The following is a 27,049-nucleotide window of genomic DNA, read 5'->3' as shown; positions in this document are numbered from 1 at the left end:
TAGTCCATTTAGTGTGTAAGGAACCACACCACTATAGGTACAGTCTAGTATAAAAGTAACCGCGTATTTAAATGGCGCTGGCGTTCAGTTCGTCGTTCGTCGTCGTTCGCTGGCTGTTTCAGTAGCCGTTTCGTACCCGGAAAGCCGCAAAATTTTCGTACAGACAAGATATGAGTATGTCGTGCTACAACAGAAAAAAATGGAGTAGAAGAGGAAAACGTCGAGGGAGCAGGCCGGAGGAGAAGGGAGCGAAAAAGAGGAAGAAGAGCGGTTCTTGTTCGGCGGTAACCCGACCAAGTGGAAGCACACCCGGCAACGTCCCGAGGGTGCTACTGTCGGGTGAAACATCAGCTTGGCGGTGTGCAACCAAAGCGGCAACATCCGGCATGAACGAGGCATTCGGCAGTGATCTGAAGTAGCCGCTGGTGGGAAAGATTATCGACTTCGGCGGTGTCCCGGAGCAGAACATCCCAGACCAGCCTCAAGGAACACCCAAGGAACATCACGGGGAACGACTTCGGCGGTGTCCCGGAGCAGAGCATCCCAGACGATCAACAAAGAACAACACGCACCAACAACCAAGCGCTGCTGAAATCAAGACAGCACCAAGACCTTCAGCCACACAAGGACGGACTGAAAGTGAGAGAATTTCTGACCTGTATATTTGTGTATAGCTAGAACGTTTCTTATTTTTTGTTAATTTTTTTTTAATATATATATATCTTGATCAAACCTCACGGTGTGACTGAATTCCTCCTTCGGCGGTTTGACCTGAACCTATAACATCACAGAGTAGATACGTCGAAACGTCGCGTACAACTCTGCTCGCGGTAAAAAGGTGAGCGGGACGTCGGAAACGCCGGTCAGGTCGGGTCGGTGTCGGAGCGACCCGTCGTCGCTCACGGCAAACTGGCTTTTTCAATAAAGTTCATGTCAGTGGTCGCGAAAAGATTCATCCTGTGGACAATACCCGGTGTCAGTGAAAATGCAACCAGCATAAGCCTCGGAGATCGGCTGAACCGCCACGCGAACGAGCCCTGCTCGATGGGGAAACCTGCAGCTGGATACAGTCGATGGTCGCTCCTACTGTCGCCTAATCGCCGTAATGGATACGGCGTCGGCGCTTGGGGGTGAGTGCCTGCGGTGGTTTAGCGCGTATGGATGACCACAAATGAACACGTGCAAACTACGCTTTCGCTGCGGCGAAAAGCCGTGTAAAGCGCTGAGCCTCGCTCGTAGATCCCGCCTAACGCCAAACGGCCGCCCTTGTAAAAAAACACCCCTAGACGTGTGATGGCGGAACGAAGTACACGTTCAAAGATGTTCGTTTTACACGAGACCTCGGGTGCAAACGAAATACACCAAGCCTCGCGTGTAAAACGAACACCATTTGGGGTGTCCGCCCTGGGACAACGGTTTACACGTCCAGGGGAGTACTTTTCCGCTGTGTGTGTAGATATATATCAGAGAGAGCTGGGGCTACTGCCGATCCAGTACACACACCCTGTTGCTGGATGTATCATTGACCGTTATGTTGCACCACCGTAGAACCTGGGTACACCTCTAAAATCCTAACATCCTGAACAGATATCCCCGACTGCGACTAGAAACTGTCCAAATGTTCTTCCAAAAAGCTGCTTACCCTAGCCAATAAAGTCTTATGTTCTAAAGAATAGTACAGAACTTTCATGTCAAGTGAAAAAGATCGTGCACCTCTTTCCGTGGAAAGGTTGCAAGTCAGCCACTACATCATCAGAACACCGCAGCGACAACGGGGATCTTGTATCCAAGGTCGTGAGAGACTTCTGAAGAAATGAGGACACTATTTCCTGCCATGTGCCATTCTCGTTTATGACTACTCTGAGAGTAAGATCCACCTTATGATCTTTAAGGAAAGATTTAATGCCAAACGAGTCTTTAGAAACATTATTAATTCTGGTGGTCAAAGCGGCTAGATCGGCGTCCTTACAAACCCACACAATTTCCCTTTTGGAGTTTTTCAAACAACCGTCAAAAGGTCTAAGCGACCCCGCCATCGCTTCGTCTGATTTTTTTCGGAACTCCAACATTGGTAACACTGAAAACATACCCGACTTATCGGTTTCTAAGAGTACTACTTCGTTCTCATCTAAATCCTTTTTGACTGATACGATCTTGCTAAAATCTCTACGGTGACTTCTCTACGAATCGTCTACCATATCTGACAACTTTTTTTAAAGAAGACGCCATCAATGAAGTTATTTCCGCCGGGTCAGAGACGGTGCTTCGCACGGTGCGAATCCCAGATACAACATCCATCCTGGACGGTTTTATATTTACACAAAATTTAGGGCCGTTAGCAAGAATGCGTTCCGTCGGTTTTGATAGTTGAACATCACATGGGTTGACGACCTTCTTTAGCACAGACAATGCGGAAGACAGAACCGAATTCGACCTCCTCCGGGAATATATCCTAAGTCTTAAAGTTCTAAATGCTACGTCGTAGTCCACCTTCTTTAGCGCAAGCCACTGTGTGAACATCGATGAAGTGCGAAAGTTCCCACCTAGAAAGGCAGTTCATAGCTGGTCGCAAAGAAAACTCACGGTTCGAAGTTGATCTCTTGTGCCGTCCCGGTAGTCGTTGAGGACCCTCTTCTTTCGATGCCAGCCGACTTACATGGATGCCAGATGACCGAATCGTGTTGGGTCGACGTGCTTGTGTCGGAGGCATATTCCACTGAACAAAACCTCCGCTTCCATCTGGGCCATCCGTTGTTCGAGTTTCCAGAAAGCCCACAATGAGTGGGAAAACACTCGTGGAAAGTGGGCTGAATTCCCAGAAATAATCGCATGGGGGGCGAAGTATGCATCTTGTAGGAATAATGAACAAAATGTAAGGGCACAAACGAGCTGATGTACATTGCACATGTTTGAAAAAAAAAAAAACCCGAAACTGCGGGTAAACGACACAACACTAAGAAGTCTCCACACCTGATTTTTTTTTTATTTTCCGAAACCTGGTTATATACGCAATTCGATACAAAAGAAAAAAAGGGGAGAGGGTGAGAACCCCCAAGAGTGTCACTTTCCACCAACGTAACCTCTGACTAAACAAGAACAACGGACTCTGCATCATGCACTTCTCTTACCTTTGACCCCTCACTTCCCGACCACCAAACACACTGGTAACCCCAAGCCCAGTAACACACACACAAAAAGAAAAAAAACGACCCATCGTCCCCTTTACCCGAAAACCTACAGACATAAACCGTGAAGGTCAGAACTTTTCACAGCCTAAGAAAACGCCCAAGTTCGTTGTCCAACTCAAACGACGGCTTATTAACTGCGTTCCCTTGACCTAATATTGTTAATTACTCTTTTATCAACCGCTTCTGGTCATCTTTTCCCCGCAACTCTACTGAAGTTAAATGGCACAACGGTACACAGTTCCTTCATTCGATCAGATGTATTGACACTTCGGAGTACGGGTGTTTTTTCTTTGTAGAACATTTGTGTTCCGTTTAGTTTGCCCATTATAACAAAGACCAGGATCAAAAAGTATCTTGCAAATGACACCCGACGAAATTTCCACATCTTTTCTTCTGTGTTTTATCGCGGAACCTGAAACAGTCGAGGCAAAAGGGGTCAAACGGCTCAATCTATAACCTGTAGAAAAGACAGTGCCAACATTAAACCTGCTGGCTAACGCTTTGATGTTGTGAGAAATTTTATGAAAATATGAAAGGACTACTCGCTTTGAAGGTCTAGGAGTTTTCTGAATTGACTTCTTTGGAAATATCATATACAACTGCCTTAAAATATGTTCCTGAGGATATCCAGCAACTTCGAGGCACTTCTGTCAGACGACGAAGAGAAGAGCCAGTAAAATGTGAGCATGACTCTTCTGATGATCTCTTTTGATTTTGCATGCATAATGTGTCCCAGACTGTTCCGTAGTAGGATATGATTTCCCTACTCGTCAGTAGATGGTACTGGTCTAATTTTTCTTTTATTTCTTTTGATTTTTTTTGCACGCTGCATGTTTCTGACGCTGTTCTCTAGCACGATGTGTTTTCCCTACTCGTCAGTAAGTGGCTCTAGTCATGTTACTCTTTTTGTATTTCTTTCGTTTTTTAACTGCATAGTTCTGACAATGTTCTGTAGCAGGATATGTTTTCTGTTCTCGTCAGTAGGTGGCACTAGTATAGTTACTCTCATTTGATTTCTTCTGATTTTTTTGCAAGCTGCAAGTTTCCGACAATGTTCTGTGGCATCATATGTTTTACCTACTCGTCAGTAAGTGGCACTAGTCTAGTTACTCTCCTTTCATTTCTTCTAATTTTGGCATGCGTCATGCTTCCGACACTGTTCCAGAGCAAATAATCTACTTTGGGCCAGAATATGCGAGCCTGTGTTGTGAATGCGAAATATTGATTCACTCGTTTTGTGGTTGCCAGTGAATGGCAGCAGCCCGTGGCTTTTCATTAGTTTGTTCGCTGGGCCTGCTTTTTTTTATTTACCCCTACCCGAGCTTTTAGTCATTAAACATGATGTGAAGTGCTTGGACTCGTGGTCCTTGAGAGCTTAGGGTTTGCTTCGACCTAACATCCTTTGACAGACCTTTGTTTTTGCAAGCATCTTCTCTTTTGGTAGAAATCGAGTCATGGTATGTTCTTGAAGAGGTGCTTCTTTGGCTTTTGAGAGCATTGACACTATTCCGAGATTGGGAGAGGAGCGAGCTTTTTTGATTATTATTAAGTGTTTCTTTTTAAATTATACCTGGACAATCTTTAAGGAGGGGGCATTTGTTCAACACTTTAAACGGTGTCATATGGAAAGAAGGGCAAGCTACCAAAGCTTTCTCTTGTGCTTTAATGTTACCTAGAGATCAGAGCTAGGTATCTGTGGCAGGCGAGGGGTGGTATAAAATTTTGACTGCAGTATGCATAGGTGGTTTCTTGAAAGCATCCATGCCAGCTACAGCGCAGGGCACTAATGGGTAGGTAGATCTGAAGAATTGGACATTTACAGCGACATGTGTATCTACACTTTCAGCTTCTTTATTCATAGTTCCTTTTTCCTCGTTTTTGTCATAATACATTCACGGACCATAAAAACAATCAAGGGGTCAAATTTTGGTCAAAGGTCGAGCGAGCGCGCCACCTCAGCCGTCGGATATTGAGAAAGCTAAAATATAATTAACAGGCACATTGTCTGTGAACGCGAGTGAAATGTAGGATTTCGTCTTCAAATTCTGTCCTGCGTGTGACGTGATGAAAAGCCAGATTAAACTGGGAAAGTGCTATTTTACGAAGTATGAAAACCAATGACTAGGGCTTCGTTTAGAATTTCCGATTTGTTTTCTACTCCTATGTAACTTGATATCAACCGGAGATAAATCGGACATTGTAACAAGCAGCTACGTGGCACACGAGAGCTTTCATCTCCCGTAAATAGGTCTGAAGTGCCCACCAAGAGTGCCCTGTGTAACCGTGTGTGGTTGCGTGTCCAGGCAGCTGCGGTGGAAGCTCTCACTCTGACGAACCAGCAAAATCCTGCCCCAGGCGATCATGTCTCATAGAAAGCCTCCTCCGGTATCTAGCAGAAGGAAGCAAAACCCTTATCGATGCTTCAGCAGCTGTTAAATTTTCGTCGTCACTTACCTCTTGACTGTCGACCATTAAGTTAATGTTCATTCCGGTGCTGATTGTAAGCCAAGCTTCCCGTGTTCCGCTAAAAAGGTGAAACAGCACAACAGATGCCATTGGTACAACCTGCACAATTATTTTATTGCATTGAATGATAATTTCGCAGGATAAAAAGCGATAAGCTGCTTTTAGTTTATTCTGTCAAGCATTACTATTTGTCAGTGTCTATATTTCCACTTTTAATTGAACTACTATTAATGTAAATAACAGTTTTGAAAATGCCTCCATAGATTCCGTATGAAGAGAACCAAAGAATAATTGGTATCTGAGAGGAATCAAAAGACTAAAATACGTCTGAGGAGAGCGAGGTCAAACGCTCCTGCAAGTGGCAACCTTGAATCAAAAACACAGCTTAAAGTGCTGTTTGCACAGCAATCATCTGCGTACCAAGCGGTGAGTGACGACAAAAATCAAACAGCCACTCCAGATGCCACTCATGCACACACTAGCTTCACTGGTAGCTCCCTATGTAGCACTAATCTCTGGGCCGAAATTCGGCAATTTTATGAGAATTTTCGGACTTGAAAACCCGAAGACGCCAAAAAAGTGACACATTTTATTATCTTTGGCAAGCCTGAGGGAATGTTTGCCCTAATTCTCCAACGAAGTATGAAACTTTGGCTTCACTCCAGGCTAGTTGCGCTGTTATCTGTCCTCTTTCGTACAAAATCGCCACAGATGTGCCAAAGTTAGGCTTACTGCCTCGTAGTTCTACTGACACCTGGCATCTTTGGGCCCAAGTCTTCAAAAAAGTGCCAAATTTAGGCTTTGGTTCCTGATCGTTCGGCTATCATCTGGCCCCTTACGTTTTCCAAACTTTCGGCCAAATTGGGCGTTTCTCTGGGATGCTACCTGGGTAAGAATTATTTTATTAGATAGTTGCCTTCAAAGCCAGACGCTTGCTTGTGCTTTTTTATATTGTCCACAACCCTAGCCAAGCTTGATGCTATCAGGCATATTCATGCTATATTTAAAATTGAATAAATCAACGTCTCGTATGTAGCAGGCTAGGAAGAAATAACTCCATTCCTCTCTAGTGTTTAAAAGTGATGCAGCATGAATTGCTAGCGACTAATACTCTCAATATTTTTGCAGATGAAAGGCTTCGCTTTTTGGGGTGATGGAGAAGACGAGGAGACGGTGGCTAGACAACTTACTTTTATTGCCAAGGAGGTGCGTGAAACCAACCCGCTTTGGGAACAAATTCTGGTGTGCATAGAGCGCACCTTTGATGAGCGCAAGCATTGAATGGTTGCAAACAGCCGCTCGTGTCTTACATTATATTGAAATATCATGCTCTCGGGAACACACAAGTCGTAAGCACTGGTTTCTCTTCGCTAGAATATTTTGTTTGTTCATGACTATAATACGTATGGCTTGAGCAACTAAACATCTTTCTGTGCAACCAGTATACCTTGTATTTGAACTGCGAAGTCTGCATGAAGCATAAAGTATAGCAACATTTTGTGTTACAGGCTGACAACATCCAGGAGCATCACATTTGTTACGTTCTTCGGCTCCCTCAAATATCATCAGAAGAATTGTTAATAACTATCTGAAGTGTTACTACGTATAAATACTATTTCAATAAGGAAACAAAAATTAGGATAACAGTTTTTTTATCTCGTCTTCTTGCTGCACTTGCTTTAGCACGGCAAAGGCTGCTTTATGCGGCCTCGAGAAAAATCGTTTCAATCTGAGCAACAAGCCTCGCAGGTACCACCACTTTCTGTTCTTGGTTCAAGGTAAGTTGACAGCTCTTTAAAGGGATACTTCAACGAAATTTGAAGTGTACCCCTCGTGTTCAGAAATAGGCTGAATATGAATATTGGTGCGCGCGCAGCTGCCCAAGTAGGCAGTGAGCCCGCGGTCTAACGGTTAATGTTTCTTGCCCCCCACACGAAAAGCTAAGTTTTGATGCCTGGACGCGGATACACATCTTGATTATTCTGTAATGTCGCGTCCTAGAAAAATCGAGAACCCTATTTTTTTTCTAGGTTAGAATATTCAACGCGCCGCACCTTCTGCGCCGATATTTCCAGAATCCCATGCGTCTACATAACGGGCTTCGCGAGGCGAACCGCAGTGAGTCTCGCCCCAGCGCTCGATCCTGCTGTCACGCCGCTACCGACGCCTGCGACACTAGCCTTTATCTATTTTGGTTTTGGGAACAAGGTCGCGCTATTAAACGTTTAGTTCGTTACAGTTTTCGTCGCCTCATCAATTTTCAGTGCAGTTCCGCAGTCCCCTCGCGACTTTGCCCACGGCCTTCCGGGCATTCGTGAACTTATTCGCGACGTCATCCGGGAAGAGCTTAAGAAGCTTCTGCCGACCGCTGGGCGCTCGGCCTCGATCTCCATAGCCGAAGCTGTTCGAAACGAGGTTCAGCGAGCTTTCTTGTCAGATGCCCCTGTCGCCGTGGCCGCACCCGAAGAGGTGATGTTGACCTACGCCTCACTGGCCCGACGATCGCCGCCAGCTGCTCAACATTACCCCGTGGCGCCTCGATGGGACTCACTAACGCAGGCGCACTCCAGACGCCACGACGACAACATCAGTACGACTGCCGAGACCAACCAGCGCCAAGAAAAACCGCCGTATGGAGGACAGCGGATCGACTATCCCTCTGCTATCACTGTGTTGAAGCCGATCAAATTTACCGTCGATGCCTAAACCGACTACTGGGGCTGCGTGGGTTCCACCCGAACGACCCGCGCTCAAGCTACGGGAACGCCCTCGCGTCATCGAGGAATACCTCCGACGCCCTCTGTCACCAGCACGGACAGCAGACCGAGGTTCCCGTTCTTTAAACTCCCGACGTTCCGCCTCACCTGTCCGCCGGTCGCGCTGTGACAGCCTGTCTCCCCTGTCCCGCCGGAAAAACTAGGTGCGGCAACGCCTGGAGGTGGTGTTGCCGAAGACGACCGAAGTAAAGAACCTCCAAGAACGCCGGAGCGCTCCCCCCCTCTCGACGCCACGCATCGGAACGACGCTCCTGCAACGGTGCCCAACAACGTAAATGTTGTTATCGACTGCCAGGGTGCATCGGCTCCCGTGGATACCGGAGCAGACTACTCAGTCTTGAGTGGGAGGCTCCTTCGCCCCCTGCGAAACGTTACAACACCCTGCTTGCGTTCATAAATTTGAAACACCGGACGACACCTTATTACACTCGTCGGGAAGCCCGAAAGAAGATTCACGGCGAGACCATCCCTGTGAAATTCTTCGTCCTATAAAAAAGTACCAGAGACGTCACCCAAGTAGCACGGGGAGCCCGGCCGAAGGATGGCCATATCCCCATGGCCGAGCCATTTTTCATCGGCCATTGCCCGGCCAAAGAGGTCGGTGCTGACCTCGTTATGGTCCCTCGGCATAAGAAAGGCCCACCTGCCCGGGGTTTAGGAGGGCCGGGCCCCATGGCCGAGCACCCCCGGCTCGGGCATCGGCTGAGCACCAATGGCCGGGCACCGGCAGAAGACTAAGGGCCAAAGGCGGTATTGGGTCGGCCACCGAGCTGGCATGGTGGCATTGGCAGAACACCAGTGACCGAGGGCGGATTTGGGTCGGCCACCAACCTGAGATCGTGGCACCGGCAGAACACCAGTGGCCGAGGGTGGATTTGGGTCGGCCACCAAGGTGATATCGTGGCACCGGCAGAACACCAGTGGCCGAGGGTGGATTTGGGTCGGCCACCGAAATGATATCGTGGCACCGGCAGAACACCAGTGGCCGAGGGCAGATTTGGGTCGGCCACCGAGATGATATTGATGGCACTGCCAAAACACCAGTGGCCGAGGGCGGATTTGGGTCGGCCACCGAGATGGTATTGATGGCACTGGCAAAACACCAGTGGCCGAGGGCGGACTTGGGTCGGCCACCGAGAAGATATCGTGGCACTGGCAAAACACCAGTGGCCGAGGGCGGATTTGGGTCGGCCACAGAGATGGTATCGTGGTACCAGGAGGACACCAGTGGCCGAGGGCGACTTTGGGTCGGCCACCGAGATGATATCGTGGCACCGGCAGAACACCAGTGGCCAAGGGCAGATTTGGGTCAGCCACCGAGATGATATTGATGGCACTGCCAAAAACACCAGTGGCCGAGGGCGGATTTGGGTCGGCCACCGAGATGATATTGATGGCACTGGCAAAACACCAGTGGCCGAGGGCGGATTTGGGTCGGCCACCGAGATGATATTGTGGCACTGGCAAAACACCAGTGGCCAAGGGCGGATTTGGGTCGGCCACAGAGATGGTATCGTGGCACCAGGAGGACACCAGTGGCCGAGGGCGACTTTGGGTCGGCCACCGAGATGATATCGTGACACCGGCAGGACGCCAGTGGCCCAGGGCAGCTTTTGGGTCGGCCACCGACCTAAAATCCTGGCACTTGCAGAACCCTAGTGGTCGAGGGCGGTTTTGGGTTGGCCACCAACCTGAGATTGTGGTACCAGCAAAATGCCATTGGCCGAGGGCGGCTTTCGGTCGGCCGCCGAGTTGACAGTGTGGCACCGGCAGGATGCCAGTGGCCGGCAATGGCATTGGGTTGACAGCCAAGCTGGTATGGTGTCCATAGAAAAAACTTGGCAAAGATGGTTAGCCCAATGACTCTCACTAGAGGCCACGCTCAAGGTCTGTTCATACTTGCAAGACGCAGTGGTTGCGTGACTGCATTTTGGTCACCGAGAGACGGTGATGATCGCAAAAGCGACTGGTGTGGAGTTGAAACCGCTCGCTTTTGCGACAAAAAAGCAGTCGCACGACCACCAGAACTTGGAAGTGTGAATGCGCCTTTAGGGACTCCACTCCCCGACTGTCTTGTGGCACCGCCAGAAGATTAAGTGAGACCGCTCTGCCATGAACCGCTTCAACATTCCTGGACGACGGAAAGCTGTCCTTGAAATTCTAAGTAAAGCTCCAAATAATTTAAATACAATAATTTTAATCCATAAGATGGCCTAAGTGTTGTTACTCTGGAGCATAGCTTATTTAGTGTCGCTCATGTTCCCCTAACCAGTGGATTGCAGGTTGCCCGTTGGCCTATTCAATTTCGTTTCATGCAGCTGGCCTCCTCTGTTTGGGGGGGGGGGGGGGGGGGGGGGGCTACAGAAACACACCCTAATTCATGGCAGGAGCCAACAAAAATATGTAAATTTATTTCAAGTTAAAAATAAACAAGTGAACAGCGAATCCTATTTGGCAATTCCCTTAACAGTAAGCAAAGGACGGATATGTAATACTCTTTCAAGTAGCAATGACAGTCAAACTTCAGGGAATAACATTACCTAGCATTCCTTTATGTGTGCTTTGTTGAAAGTGATGAGATCTGATCACTTTGTTTCACACACTTGGTTCTGTTCCGTTGGGTATATGTGGAAGAGCGTCCTCCGGTACAAGCCCGTGCCATTGACTGCACTACGGTGCTATTTGGTAATTGGATGTGTCTATATGCCTTTTTCTCATGAGCACATGCCGTTGGCATTAGATCCTACAAGAATGACATCACCCTCAGCAGCTCCTGCCATCTAAACACAGTAAATGTTTAAAGTTGGAAAGATTGCTTGCCCCGATTTCCAGCAACCAGGATGAGCAAGAGTAAGGCTAGACACATCATTCTTTAGTCTTGCCTGGCAATAGGTTGTTCGAAAACACCATGAACTGTGCTGTCGAAGGCCGAAGCTGCTTTGTCCTGACCCTAGTTGACCTAAACCCGTTGTCACATCAAGAGAAATGTTTGCACATTATTCAGGAACTATGTTTTGTAGGTATGTGTGTACAGTCAAACCCGACTATATTGAACCCGTTTACTTGGAATTATTTCTTATATTGAAAAACTTTTGTGCACAGTAATGTTACAGCTATAATATATATCAACAATTACGGTTACATTGAACAAAAATAGCAGCCACTACCGATACATCAAACTGCCAAGAGTGCTGTTTTGCTCTGCAAGCTTGCTTTCCCCCAATGTTTGCGGCCGCATTGGGGGAAAGCCAGCTTGAAGAGCACGCTGGCTTCTTTTTTGTGGGCGGACGCGTCGACTTAACACCTCTAAGAAAGAAGGCCGTAGCGCTCCGAGTGGTTACATCACAATGTCGGAGAAGGAAGGCCATGGTGCAACTACATAAAAAAAAAGATCACATCGTCGTGAAAAACATTTTTCTTGTCAAGCGCACGGTGGGGTTCGTGCGCGTTTATCCGACATTAATATGTCTTAAAAGTGCTGTCTTGTACAATTTATTATATATATATAATATAAATGTAATATACAATGTGCTACCAAGGTTGAAAGTACCAATTTTATATTCATGATTACCCCCATAACCGCGAGACTATGTGGAGTCCCGCAGCTCCCCACAACTTTCGAATGAACCAGTTCGGTGAGACATTTTCATCTTCCCTCCAACGGCTCCGATTCTGGTAAATGTATGTTCTGTGCGAGCTGCAGACTGTCTGAAAAGGAACGCTGGGACTTTCAGAAGGGAAGAGAACGAAAAAAAATCTAGTCATCGCCGCGGGGAGCGCACACGAGCAAGAGATGGGCCGACGACGTTAGGCCTCGCCCACACTGCTCCGCTGCTCTCGTGTGGGGTTCTTTTGATTCTTGTTCCCGACGTTTTTCTGTCGTCACCGCAGTCTCGGGTAGTTTTTGTGTTCGCTTGGATACTACGGCATTTGCGTGGATTCGCGGAACAAGTCCTGCTACTGTTTGAGTGACGTGTGTGGAAACTAGCCAACAATGACGCTGGTCGATTATCGATAGACCTCTCGAGATCTCGACAAAGAGGGACTTCTTGGAGCTTGTCTTCAAATGTTTTCGTGCCAGATATTGTGGGACGTATGGATACGATCGACAGGTGAGAAACAGCTTATTTACGGGCTTTCTTGGTCATGTGGGACGCAAGTAAGTGCTGCAGTCTTTCTTTTAAAATTTTGTGATAGAGTGGAATTTTGTTCTTTGTCGCTATCCGTGTACAGTGGCGTCGACATTTGTAAATATGCGTTGTAACATTCTAGTTTTCACTGGAAGGTGAATGACAAGTTTGTGCGATCATACAAAATGCATTTTTTGTGGTTTCGTGTTTGTTGATACTAATGTCATTTTATTGCCTTTACCGCATTTATACCAGGACCTTAACTGTATTACAGCAATAGTATTATTGTATACAAAAGAAGTTATATTTTGTTTACATGATTGTAAGTGACCCTTCTCTAGCCGTGTCCACGTTGACTACGTCTACCTGATCTTTAACTGATCTGTTTTGCTGTGTCCACTCACTGCGTGTCTCACAATTTTGTTGAAGCGTTTCTGTATAAATTATGCATTCCTACAACAATTGCGTGACTCAATGTTTTCAACTTAAAACAATCACTTTGTATAGGCGTCTTATACGCATACTTCGTGCCATTTTGTACCGATTATTTAGCGATGTAATGCTTTGCCCGTGAAATACGATGTTTTCTAGACCCATTGTTATGGGCAGCTTTCATTTTAGCTAACAAATCACGCTTATGTGACTAAAACCGCGTTACGACAATCGACCCACGCGCGTTGCCTTCACTTCGACGTGCGCCCCCGATGGCCTTCATTTGCGACGTCACGAGAGGAGCACTACGGCCTTCTCTTCTGGGAGGTGTTGGTCGACCGCCCGGAAGAAAAAAAAAAAATCTCTTTTGCGCAGGGAGCAGGGGGAGGGCGCTCCATGGTTCCTCTTCCCACTCCGTCCACAAAAAAGAATACTGTCTTTTCTTCCGGGAAGGTTGAGGCGGCCGCCCGAAAGAAAAAAAGCCAGCGTGCTCTGCTAGCTGGCTTTCCCCCAACGCAGCTGCCTGCCTTAGGGGAAAGCCAACTTGCAAAGCGAAACGGAAGCTCTGCAGGTGCTACTGCTCGGACGTGCTCCGTGCTCTCGGCATAGTTCGGCCCTAATGTGCGAATATAGAAGGCAGCGGCCTCAATTTCGGAGTCCATCGATAGCGTAGAAACATATTGTTATCGCGGATGCAATGAAAAAAAAGCAGCAGAAGATGCAAGACTATTTCATTGTGTAATATGTCAGCAAAAAGTGGATTTTTGAGAGTCAAATTCATTAATACTTCTAATTGAATAACCCGCTATATCGAACTGGCAGACGTTTTCTTGCGAGTTTGATGTAAACGGGTTTGACGTATAGTGGATTTTGAGCTCAAAACGAATTTAAAGCGAATATCTTTTTGTGTTGAATATTTTTGAATTTAATATTGTTACAGTTTTTACAAGCCTTCCGCTACTGTAAAATACTTCAATAGAAACCCTGCAGGTTGCTGCCGAGATTTCACTTGTACTCTCCTAAGTCCTTATTTTAATACGTAACTCATATTTATAAACTGCGGCATCTGAACAAGAAATTTGTTGCAGATATTCTAATCAAGGGGATTTTTAAATCTGCTCGTTTATGCAAATATTTTGTATTCAATATAAAGTATGAAAAAAAAAGGAGCATGAATGATGAACGTATGTTCTCAAGGCCTCTTTTGCTGTTGTTTTGTTTGTTGTTTTGAAAGGAACCTGACAAAAACCTGCTTTCTCGTCAAAAAATCACGACTGGGGCTGTACCAAAAGAGTCTAGAAAGGTTTGAAGGTTAGTTTTCATGTGCTCGGTTCGTCCGAGAACGTGGATATGTGCCGTGAAAAGGGAAAACCAGACGCCGTCGGACCACAACTGCTTGGGCGGGAAGCACTTCGGGTTCAATTCACGAATACTGGTGGTCATCAATTTATTTTTTTGTTCCCAGATGAATGCCAAAAAACCGTCATGTTGTACCGACCATTGTATAATGACTATGTTCAGTCCGTCTTCAAGTTCAAACGGCCGCCTCATCATTCGAACTATCGTCTGTTGTCTCAGACAATTCTGCTTGTCTGCTCTTTTAGACGACACCGGCCCGAACATCAAATGTTGGTGCGGTACTTGCGATAAGAAGTAAGTGCAGTCCTCAAAAGACTTAAATTTGAAGGTTGGTAAGCAGGCTCGATGTAAACAGTAGATACAAAAATATGTTGATCATTGTTACCAGTGGCCATCACCAACTTGTTATGCCTAATTCACTTGGTCCGATTCTGCTTGCGATTTTCAGTATCGGCGTCGACCATCTCAGCTACGGTTCACGCTGTTGCAGCCCGAGTGACTTCGCGACTGAAAATTGCGAGCGAAATCTCATTATGCGAATCAGGCTTTAGCGTACATTCTGCGGAATGAATCGCCGCATGTCACATTATTTACGCGAAGTTTTGCGGTGTAACGAGCCTCGGTAATCTCCCTGAGGCCCCTCAAGTAGTCAGGCATCGCCAAAACGACGTAGAATCACCAATTCGAACGCCAAAAAGGGCAGGGGAACACGCACCGACAACGACAACATCGCATTCCAATGGTTTGTTTATGGGCAACGGCGAGCTTCTTGCCCACACTCCATCGCGCATGCGCGGCGCCAGTGGCGCTCCAGCTTGTTTGTAAATATGAGTTGGTGTAAACTATAATTTAGGGAATGACATATAAAATATCAAGCAAATAAAAAAATGTCAACCATTTACCTACTATTCAGTTTCATCTGAAATGACCCAATACCATGGTGTTAAGAGAGTTCAGCCTTCAGTTGTGTGGTGTAAACATCAGCCAGTGTGCAATGGTATTACAAATACCAGAGTCACCACTTGTGCGAAGGCATGATGTTGCTCCAATGACACTGCCTAGCTTTCTGCTTCTTCGTCCATTTATCATTTTCTTTTTAGACACAGCCTGCTATTGTTTCGCCTTCGCCATGCCCGCCATCAATTGGGGCATAAAATTCATAATGTTTCCTGTTCATATGTTCGTTATACCTTACAATACAACACAGACCATGCTACAGGCCACACAAGTCAACTCAATGTAGTGAGTGACCTCGGAGAGAGGCGCTGTGATGCGTTGTCACTTGATGCGCTAAGTTGCCCGAGACAGCTTGCAACGGCCGCTACAATCCATTCCACTTACAAACGGAGTATAGTGACTTCTAGATAAATTAATTGAATCATTTTGTCAACTCGCCACACACACTAAAATACTACTTCGAGAAATTAGCACAGTTGAGAGCAATCAACCAAGCACAGCACCCCGAGGACTGATGCACCACAAAGTTCAGCTTTCATAGGCACTACCAGGCACATCACAGATAAAAAAAAAATATAAATAAAAAAACATTTTTTTGTATGATGCTTTGTGGTGCCTGGGAGATAATGCGACCAACTATGGCCACTGTGGATACGGTGCTCGAGTAACCACTAGTTGTTGAGACACAGCGCCTCCAACATAAATTGACTGCAACAGACTCGGCAAAACCGTTATTTCTTTATTTTAAGACAATAGAATACAACAGGTCTTGGTGGTGGATTCTGAATCACATGTTTCTAAGTGTTCAATAACGAAAATTAAAAAACAAATTGAGGATGACAATTTCTTTGAATTGTCACAAAAAATTGTTTGACTTTTTCTATATTTAAAAAAACTTTTGAGCATGCATAAAAATATTTACGTTTTGGGAAGTTTTATTACCCTGTGGAGCTCGAAGATATGTTTATGCGCAATTGGGAAAATCATATTTCCACCTCCTTAGACGCAATTTATTTTAACAAAAACATGGAAGGTCTTTTTGTAAAAGTAGGTCTATTCCATTGCAAGGACATATTTTGCTAGCTCCTATAAAATCTTAATTGAAAACAAAAAATAGGCACGACATTATTGCCCTATCTTAACATGTTGCCCCATTTGTTTTTATCGCCTTCCTTGTTTCTGTTAGACTCTACACATTGGACGGTTCCCCAATTCCCCATTCTTGGGTCAGGCTCTGTTGATGCACTGTTTAGTTAAATTAAACTATAATTGCTACATGAAAGTTTTATGAGTCTGTGCTTTGTCGGACACATGTCTATATTTCCTGTTTACAGTGTAACAGTTACACTTGCGCCTCACCCGCACCGTGTCGCTTGCTCCAGTGCCGCTACACGCCATGCCTTCATAGTGCCTTGTTTGGAAGACTTCAATGTCATGGGTGCCTTGCGACCACGGCTTCTAGAAAAAAAAAAACAAACACACAATTAATTGCCTGCACGCAGAACACCAAAGAAAAAAATCAAACCTCTGGGTATCTAATGCCTGTCAAGAATATCAATGTAACCTGTGCTTTACTGCACATTCTATATACTCTGTGCATTAGTTGTAACATGGGGAAGAGAGCAGATGCTGTACAGAGATGTTGTCCACCTAAAGTAGGTTTAAAGTATGTCCCTTACATCTATCACTTGCTTCATGCAGTTAAGCATGTTATGTACGAACCAAGATTGAATATGATATTCAGTCAATTTCCGTGCAAATGACATAAACAAACACGTGCCTCTGTCAAGTGGCAAATTTGAATGCAAGCTCTGCTAGGTACATAAATATGTCTCGTCTGGTTGAAATTAATCACAGGAGCTCACTCTTAAGAGACATTGCACAATTTCAGGTTGTCCGAGCCATGCAGCTTGCTCCATCTTACGTATCATTGCGCAGCATGTTAGTAACATGACAGCCTCCTTGTCAACACTAAAGTCATTTTCCTCTTCTGAGGTTTTTTGGCAATGCTTATTCCACAGCCTACAGCCCTAAAACTTGAATCTCTATCATATTGAGGGCTATATCACTCAGCTTGTATCCACCCCCTTCTACAGGCTGCAACCACAGAGGCATAACATAAACAGATCCAGTCCCTATAACACCAAAAAATATTGAACGGTTCCAATCGCATTGCTGCATCAATAGACCCATTTTCTGGAAGTTCACACAAAGCACACTAGATCTTGTAAAGAGGTACAGTAGCACAGCCAAAAATAATTTACGTCCCCACTCACCCCTCCCAATATTATTTAGCAGAGTACGCTGTGTAATAATAACGCTACTTTCCACTTACAGTATGGGTGCATGTTCTGGTGTAAGTCATCGCACCAGTAATAGGCAAAATAAAATTGCCCATAAAACTGCATATCGAGTGGAACCTTGATTATGCATTTCCAGTTTAGGCAACGTCCTGCATTTTACTATAAATTAGCGCAGGTTTGTCAAAGTGCTGTAATTATCGTCTTTTTGGGTAATACGACTCTGGGTTCATTATTTGACACTTTTGCGCGTTCCCATAAATGTTGTATAATGAATGTTCCACTGCATACGGTCTAAACTTCCAAGGGGGAGGGGAGGGTACTGAAGTTTCATGAGTAAAGCACTGAGGATTCGCCAAATGCCCAAGAACTACCCACGGTTATGCCCAATGAACTGGCAGGTGCGGATAAAAATAAATTAGATTTGGCGGATTGTGAATTGGATGCAGATGTCATGGGCTACAGGCGCGGATATCCGTGGGTCCGGATCTATATTTTTGTCGAGGGGGCTCTCAAGCGTGTGTCATCGCAGAGCGAAGGGAATAAGTGAGTGATTCTACAAAGTGCATTATGGAATGTTTGCCAGGAAAAAAATTACTCTCTCAGAAAAGGAGTGCCAATTTGGGAGAAAATATTTCTTTATACTAAGACCTGAGTCTTATCAGAGATCGGTTTAAAGTGTTCTGCTTCACCAAACCTGCTGTCCCTACAAAAAATAAAGAATGTAGGGGCATCAATTGCCTTGGGAAAGTGTGTTCTTGTCTGGCACGAAAAGAGTGGAAAACATTCTTCGGGCAAAGGAAACTCAAAACGTACAAGCCACAAAAAAGTAGAAGCCCCAGTCGTGTAATCGCGTCTTACCACGCATATACCAGTGCTTCTCTGCAAAGAGTGACCGCCTTTCCTCGCACACTTTTTTTTATTTTTTAAAGGGACACTGACAGGGTATTTATGCTCGCCAAGGTTTTTAGTTGTACGTGACATATGAGAGCTCAACTACCCAGAACAGAATTTGCGGCTCGAAATTCGGTTTCTTTCCGCCTGAAAACCGCCGATCAAGAACTGGCCGGTTCGAGTCTCGCTCACTCTCTTTTTCGCGGTCACGGGCCGTTTTCTAGGGTATCGATGCGACCACCAAATTTAATCAAAGTCGTGGGTCACTGAAGGCACACACTCAATATTAAAAATAGAAAAAATATGAAACCCATTTTTTGTGGCTTCTAAAAAGCTGTAAATACATTGATTAAAAAAAAAGTTCCACAGACAACCGGAAGCATTCTGTGCAGGACATGTGAGCCAGCTCTTCACGCAACATCTTGGGTGTATTCTTTTCGGAGCCGATCATGGAAATTCAACACGGGCACTTACTACTCATCCTCCAACTCCTCAATGTAGAAAACAACTCATCTTGGAGTACAGAACAACGAGCGGAACAAACATAACTGCAAAAGAATCGCACGGCGAGCAGTTCCCGCACGCTGCATCGCACACCGCATGTCGTGTCGTCTGCTATGGAGAGGAGAAAAAAAAACAAAAAGTGCACGGTCGGGTGTAGCTACGTGACTTCCGCTACTCACTCTCTTCTCTCCACTTCTCCGACCTCCGTCGGGTTTCGGTTTCGATTTCGAGCAGTTGCGTCTTTTGGCTTTATTAAACAAATACGCTACTCTGTTGCAAAATATTAATTGGGTAGTCCTCCGACACCATAATGAAGCGCCTGGCAAAAAATAAAAAAAATTTTTGGGGGGTGTCAGTGTCCCTTTAACTTGAAAAAAAACCTTCAAAAAAGAAAATGTAGGAGGGACACGCAGGTAAAACAAATTTAACATGAACAAAAAAAAAAATTTTTTAGAGGCTGGTGCACATGTACAGCACAGAGCAGATGAACCTAATTTAGCACTAATTCACAACTGTATCACTGGTGTAGCACACAAAGTACAATGTCAGAACTGCATAAACAAGATCAGCATTACAGTATAGACCACTTATAACGTAACCGCGTATAGTGCAGGACCAGGTATAACGCGGCTTTTTTAAACCACCGGTTCGCCTCCCATAGAACTCCATGTAATTACATACCACTTAAAATGCAGGCGCAAAGGGAAATACTGGTTATAGTGCGGTTTCTGGAACAGCGCGCCGATTGCGCCGATTGCCCTGCGCAGCCAGCACGCTTCCCTGTGCGACACTAGATAATGGCGCTAGCCTGGCTAGCCGCAAGCGGCCCTCGCGGGGCAAAGAGGTTGCTTGAAGTCGTGGCTCCAAGAAGCGAAGAGAGAGGCTTCAGTTGCCATACCGACGAAGGGATGCACGCACGTGTCGTTCACGTGCGTGCGTTGGAAACAACCGCAACGACAGACCAATCGCAGGTTGGGGAGAACTGTTAGAGCGCGTTGCATGTCAGTCGCGGGCCGGCTTCTATCCGCAAACATGGCGTCGGTTGCGATCGTTCCACGTAAAAGCACTATCCTTGACTGTGAATTTACGTTGTGTGCCGCTATGATAACCCAGCATGTACTAGAAGGGGAGATCCACCTACTCGTGCGGCGATGTCGTGGCGGCACTCTCAAGACGGCAGAAACGCCCATGTCGTTGTGTTTGTTTACTTCGACTACAGTGGTGCTTTCTAAGCATTTGTGTTTTCGAACATCGCCCGGATTTCTTATTTAGAGCATTTCATGCGTGCGCTCAAGTTGAAGGTATTACTGGCGCGTACCGTATAAAGGATGCGAATTTTCATGCGTCTTCATCACCGGAGAAAAGTGATTAGGGTTAGCAATCCTAACGCTTGCAACGTCCGTCCGCAACCAGCGACGCCGTTAAAAGGCTGCGCCAGGCAAAAGTCGCTCATTTCTTTCAAAATTGACACACTGCTCTTCGACTAACATAAAACAATTTTTTTTTTAAAGGTAAGTTGTCTCATGGCATGTATTTTGGCCTGAAAAATTGATGTTTTCGTTATAACGCGGTACCGCTTATAGTGCAGATTTTCGCGACTCCCGCGTTTTACGTTATATGCGGTCTACACTGTATTCCCAGGTCTTGACTAATAGCCCTAATGTAGAGCTGTGGTTGTATGTGTAAACAGGCCTTACATAATATCTTTTTTTCACTATTACCATGAAGGTTTCACAACTGCGGTGATGCGATTGGTCTACCCCGTTTTGCAGCACCTTTCGGAGCAGCCAAAACAGTGTTTTGGTGCAGCAAAAGTAGCCTTTGCAGCAGCCAAGACAATGTTTTGGAGCAGCGAAAGTGGCTTTTGGAGCACCCAAAACAGTGTTTCGGAGCAGCAGAAGTGACTTTTGGAGCAGGTATTCTTAGAAAAATAAAAATATTTGTTTTAAGTGCTGGACAAACGAAGGGCACTTTGCTCGCCGCAATAAGCAAACTATGGTCAAGCTAGACCACCTGGGAGTCTTTCAACGTGTAACTGAAATGCCAATGACATGACACATTTTGCAGTGCTTCAGGTAAATTATACAGATATATGTAACCGCTGGAGATAAATAAGAACCAAACTGCACATAATAAAATTTATTTGAAAATGATCAGCTTACTAGTAAATATCACAGCAGTAGGTTGACTAGTTATATAATATAACGAAAGGAAGCAGTCTCCGACTGATGAAACGCGTAACTACTGCAGAGCAATGCGAAATTGTACAGAAGACAAAGGTTTATTACGAGTCTTGGCGCGTGCTTTTCTTTTCGCTTTTTGAAACTTTCTGAAAGGCTGCTCCAAGCCTCGCTTTGCCTTCAACTAGAAATAAATGTCAACTTTCAATGTCTCCAGAGAGACATTGAGACATCCCATAAGTGTACAATGCTGTAGGCGTTGCCGAGCGATTCCGAAAAATCGCTTGCCGCCGTTTCACTGGATCCCGACGTGCCAGATTTTCGTCAAAAGTAAGCAAACGTAAAACAATGAATTGCAAGCGTCCCAGCAGGTGCCTCTGTTGTACAATCATATTCGCATGCACCTGAGGGCAACTTCGGCAAGCTTGCAGTTGCACGTGCTTCGTCGCGTGAGCGGAGATAGCTGTTCGACCGAAACCAACTGTATGCAAAATGCAACTGTCCAGGAACAACAAAAACGTTCAGCGGCACGTGCTTGATAGGCAGGCAAACAAGGTACGTACTAAACACACACAAAAAAAGAGAACCTGAGCGCATCGATGCAAGACATCGCAAGTAAGGGTCAAAAAGCTCTTGGAGCGCTTTGTGCAACGACTGAACTCGAGACAAACAGGCACGCTCTGCGAGTTCAGCGTGCACACATTGCCTTCTTTGCTTTAGATCACTTCTTTCCACCCACTTTCTTGCGTGGGAGATTTTTTACGTATCGGGGTCCCTCTCGAAAAAAAACCTACCAAGAGAAACCTAAATAATCATTACTTCGACAGAGCAAACTGAGTTAAAGAGGGATTTTTGTAGTAGCGTAAGATTTAAAAATGCACAGGAATTTCGGTGAACACGCCGCGAACATGCGGCAGTCCTTAAATTTCACTTTAGAAAGCACCACATCTGCAGCGACGTGGGGATGGCAACGCCCGACGTTGCGCCACCACAATGACTGGCAGGCAGACACAAAATATAGTTTTCCATCGGCCGTTGTTTTGAGGAGCGAGTGCTTCAGCTCACAAAGTAACTCCTCCCACCGCGCAAAAACGTGGTTTCGTTTCACAGTATGACGGCATGGCTGGCCTGGTACCCGGTACGCTACTGTCGGAGCATCCACACATGCCCGCGTTTATCTTTGAAAAAAAAAGTCAGCCGCGTGAACCGCAGCGCGTGCAGCGTCATTCGCTCCCCAACACACAAAGTGTTGTGTGTTGGGGAGCGAATGACGCTGCACGCGCTACGGTTCACGCGGCTGATCGAAGTTGTTTTGTTTTCTTCTTTTACCCTAAACCGCCGATCTATCAAGATCGGCCGCGCCGAAAAACAAGGCAAAACGACGACGACGACGAATAAACGCTCAGTCTTGTGACAACCAGCTAGGCTGACATGACTCCTTCATTTTGTCTTCCAAATTTACTTCACTCCTGTATGCTCAATTATGGTACTCAGTTTAGTTTCGGTTTCGAAAAGCCACCAAAATTGGTCCTTTGGCAGAGATTACTTTTATTTTGACGAAATATAGCAGGATATAACATATATATATAACAGTTCTAAATTTCGTTTTGCTCTTCTGCCGGTTCCACCCCATGTTGTATTTGCTAACGTTAGATCACGCGGCTTGACCTGCCGATTTCGGAGAGGTTTCGTGTTGTTGCACAATTACGCTTTCTATTTCTTATTGCTACTGCTGTGCGGTGACGTTGAATTAAATCCCGGCCCTCTTTCTGCCGCGCAAGAAAATCAGCTAGTTGAAGCAATGCAACTAATTCCTAGTATGCACGAAGGACAAAAGACTGTAATAAACGAACTGAAAGCCATCAAAGATTTGCAAACCACATTCGAAAGAAAACTGGAGGGCTTATTTTCTCGTATAGCCATAATTGAGAGCGATGTGGCTGCAATTAAACCACTGAGGGGAGAATTTGAAGAACTTAAAGCGTCAAATCGGGAACTCGATACGCAGCTTAGAACAACAGCTTTACGTCAAGAAGAACTGGAAAATCAATCTCGGAGATACAACCTGCTCATCTACGGTTTGCCCGACGTGGCGGCTGAAACCTGGGAAGCTTCAGAGGCTAAGGCTTTATCTTTTTTCGCCGATAAGCTCGATATACACCTTGAAGCTACTAGCATTGAACGAGCGCACAGGATTGGCCGCTTTGCTGCTGATAAAAACCGCCCTTTGATTTCGAAGTTCCTGTCATTTAAAGACAAGCAAAGGGTTCTTTCCAAGGCCTTCAAACTAAAACGAAGTGGTTTTTCTATAAGCGACGATTTTTTTTTTCCCCTGCAGTACAGTTTGCAAGACGCAGACTTCTAGACTACGCCAGTGAGCAGAACGCGCAATTTAAATTGCGATACAACAAGTTAACTATAGGCAACAAAACGTATATGTACGATCCAGATAATGACACTGTGTTCGAAAGTGCCCGGTAACCACCAAAGTATACAAGCGGAAATGGAGAACTTAGCTTTCAAAAACTAGTCTTCATAACTGTCAACTGCAGAAGTGTTAAAAACAAAAAAGACGAACTTGCCTTTCTTCTGAATTCAACACAGGCTGATGTGGTTATTGGTACGGAGTCGTGGCTTGATGGTTCTATAGACAGTTCTGAAATATTTCCAGCTAACTATGAGGTCTACCGCAAAGATAGAAATCTAAGGGGCGGGGGTGTGTTCTTACTTGTGTCTACAGACCTACCAAGCACAGCCCTTGAATTTCACGACTGTATTTGCGAATCTGTTTGGTGTAAAATCAAACTGCGAGGCTCGAAATTTCTCACAGTCGGCTCATTTTATAGACCACCGGGTAATAATGCACTGGATCCCCTTTTGTGTTTATCTAATACTTTGTCAGCAATAACCCCTGATGACGTCATACTTAGTGGAGACTTTAATCTTCCCGATATAGATTGGGTGGAAAATATACCTAATTTGCGTAATTCACTCTCTCTTTATACCACGTTTGACGAACTGATAAACACTCATGAGTTGCAACAGTTCGTGTCCCTTCCAACAAGATATAGTGCACGGGAATCTATTCTAGATCTTTTTTTTACAAATCGTCCTTCTTGTGTGTCCTCAGTAATGACGACACCGGGCCTCAGTGACCATGAAGTTGTAGTTACACAAATAACTTGTAGGCGCGATGTCATCATCAAGTCACGCCCCAAAAAAGTGTATGTTTTCGATCGGGGTGATTATGATAACTTGTCTTTTGACCTGTTGGCTTTCCTCCCCGAGTTTGAATGCTCATGTACGTCACTTGACATTGAAGATTTGTGGTTGTTGTTTAAAAGTGTACTTATGGCTCTTATCGATAAATATGTTCCCTGTAAAATGTTATCAGGAAGGCGTAGACACGATAAACCATGGATAAACAAAAGCTTGCGTTGCCTCCTAAATAAGAAACGACGTCTGTTTCTTAAGTATAAAAAAACAAAAAACCCGGCAACGAAAAGTGAACTAAAATGCCTCGATTACGCCTTTAAAAAAGAGGTTAAGGAAGCTAAACTGCATTTCTTCTCTACCCTGGGTCCCAGGTTGCTTAACAACCCAAAAGAATTATGGAAAATTGTGAAAAGAACGGGTAATAACGAAAGCATAGGTATACCCCCAATACTTCAGAACAATGAATTGACTTCGGACGACTTAGAGAGAGCGGTTTGCTTCAATAATTTTTTTCAGTCTGTTTTTTCTAGTCCAGCAGAGACAGACGAATTGGCCCCATCTATGTCAGAACTTAATGGGATGCCAGAATTTGTAATTGAGGATAATGGTGTACTTAAACTTCTTTGTAATTTAAAACCTCATTCAGCCACAGGACCCGATGGAATCCCTAACCACGTGTTAAAATCGTGTGCTACCGCGATTACGTCCTTCCTAGTTATATTGTTTAACAAATCGCTTTTCTCGAGCAAGCTGCCGTCGGATTGGAAGACTGCTAATATTGCACCCGTCCATAAGGCAGGTCTTAAACGCGAGGTATCTAATTACAGGCCAATATCGCTGACTAGTGTTTGTTCCAAACTGCTAGAACACATCATATACTCAAATATTGTATCTCATCTAGAGTTAAATAATTATTTTACCCCGCAGCAGCATGGTTTTCGCTCGGGTCTGTCGTGCTCTACGCAGTTGATTGAATTTGTCCATGATATTTCTCTCTCATTCGATAAAAATATACAAACTGACTGCTTGCTTTTAGACTTCCAAAAAGCTTTTGACAAAGTGCCCCACCCCCTTCTTATGCACAAATTGTCATCCTTGGGGTTACCTGGTTATCTTATCAAGTGGCTGAAATATTATTTAACTGATCGTACTCAGTGTGTAGTTGTCAATGGTGTTAAATCCCCGTACGCAGCAGTTACGTCAGGAGTTCCCCAGGGGAGCGTACTTGGACCTCTTCTCTTTTTAATTTATATTAATGACGTTCCTCAAAACTTAACATCTAGTATTCGTTTATACGCGGATGATTGCGTTATCTACCGGCAAGTTTGCAACGACGATCATTCCTACTTACTCCAGACTGACCTTGAAACAGTGGCGGCGTGGTGTAACAGGTGGGGAATGTGCCTAAACATTAATAAATGCAATTATATTCGGTTTACCAAAAAACGCAGCCCTTTTCTATCAAGGTACAATCTAAACGGCACTGACCTTAAAGAGGTTACGGAGGTAAAGTATTTAGGGGTCTATTTTAGCAGCACTCTTTCCTGGGCCAAACACGTGGACACAGTAACACTTAAGGCGAACCGTGTCCTAAACTTTATAAAAAGGAATTTTAAAATGGCTCCTGAAGATATAAAAGCTTTGCTATACACTACTAACGTTAGGCCTATCTTAGAGTACGCGTGTTCAGTGTGGGACCCTCATTTCCTCAACTTGTCCTCAAAAATTGAACGCGTACAAAATAGAGCTTCGCGCTTCGTTACAAATACCTACGCCTTTCGGTCAAGCGTCACCAAACTTAAAGAGCAACTGAACTGGCACTTGCTGGCTTCACGACGAAAGTGCTTGCGATTAAAACTTTTTAGAAGTATTTTCCTACAGAACACACGCATTAACAAGGATAAGTATCTTCATAGTCCTGATTACATTTCCTCAAGGGTAGATCATTCGCTTAAAATAAAAGAAATTAGATGTAGAACAGAACTGTTTAAACATTCCTTTTTTCCAAAGAGCATTCATGAGTGGAATGCCCTTCCTGAACTTGTGGTGACAGAAACCTCAGATGCCAGCTTTTCTTCTCTCCTATTGGACCTATAAAACTCCCTCAGTGTTCAATATCCTGTATTGTGTTTATTAGTTATACTTGTATCGTGTTTTCTGTTAGTAATGTGCTTGCTGATTGTATTCCTTTTTTCTTGCAACAGATCTTTGATGTTTTTTGCATTTTTTTGTGTATTGGTGCTTTCAAGCACTATGTTTTACTTGCGTTTAACAAGTGTGATGCAACCATCTTTTATGTATTTTAACCCCCCTACTGTAATGCCCTCTGGGCGATGTAGGTACTGTATAAATAAATAAATAAATAAATAGCAGGGTTAGTCCCTTGGTGCAGTTTGGCGTAATTGGCGCAGCAATCACATCACTGCAACTGGGCATTACACAAGGGATAGGCTGCTGATATTTGCGCAAATAAGTGACCATTACACTCAAGAACAAGAAACGTCATGTAGGTAGTGTTCTAAGACATAAGAACTCAGGAGCTACATTATAAAAGAATGGTCACCATCTTTTGGTTTTATTTTACATCCACTTCCTTCCCTTCTTCTCATACTTCAGTCCTTGTCTTCTTCGATCTCCTTACACTTC

At 44.9% G+C, this 27,049-nt stretch overlaps 1 pseudogene; it reads left to right on the top strand.

The window, feature by feature from the left end:
• The window catches only part of LOC120848082, a 42,988-nt pseudogene extending 19,297 nt beyond the window's left edge, over nt 1-23,691 (top strand).
• The last annotated feature ends 3,358 nt before the right edge of the window (nt 23,692-27,049 follow it).

The sequence above is a fragment of the Ixodes scapularis genome, unplaced genomic scaffold (genome assembly GCF_016920785.2).
Source record: "Ixodes scapularis isolate PalLabHiFi unplaced genomic scaffold, ASM1692078v2 PGA_scaffold4__175_contigs__length_147842914, whole genome shotgun sequence".
Taxonomy (NCBI): domain Eukaryota; kingdom Metazoa; phylum Arthropoda; class Arachnida; order Ixodida; family Ixodidae; genus Ixodes; species Ixodes scapularis.
Note: the sequence above shows the minus strand (reverse complement) of the source record. Positions and strands in the feature narration are given on the sequence as shown.